Source organism: Asparagus officinalis, chromosome 7 (assembly GCF_001876935.1).
Source record: "Asparagus officinalis chromosome 7, Aspof.V1, whole genome shotgun sequence".
NCBI lineage: Eukaryota > Viridiplantae > Streptophyta > Magnoliopsida > Asparagales > Asparagaceae > Asparagus > Asparagus officinalis.
In genome coordinates, this window is record NC_033800.1 from 134,993,693 (window position 1) to 134,994,213 (window position 521).

A 521-nucleotide genomic window follows, 5' to 3' on the forward strand; every position below is an offset into this window, starting at 1 on the left:
AAGGAGGCTAGGGTTTTGGTTGAGGAATGAAGGAGAAGGAGAGGAGGTATTTATAGAAAGGAGTGGGAGTTGGGATTTGGATCTGGATCGTAGATTAGAAGGTTTGGACGGTTGGATGTGGGTAGATATTAATGGTTTTTCATACGTATACCTCTGCATATTGCAATTTTTCATGACTACCCTCTTCATTTGTATACGTGGATTATAAATAAATAGTATAAAAGATCGGGATATTATACATCTAAATTTAAACTTTGGTTGTTGAATGTGATTTTCTACCCATAAATTATTACAAATAACGTCTTAAATTATTTCAATATGTTTAGATTATGTATGGTAGATTTTGTAATCGATTTTTTAATTTTCTACCAATTTTTATACATGAATAAATATATCATTGATTTTTTTTTTCTAAATAGTTTATATGTAGATCATTTTATTGAAAATGCAAAACCTCAATTTGAAAAATCAAACTGTACACTCAGATTCTAGTTATTCACATTTTGGATGCGGGTGATAAC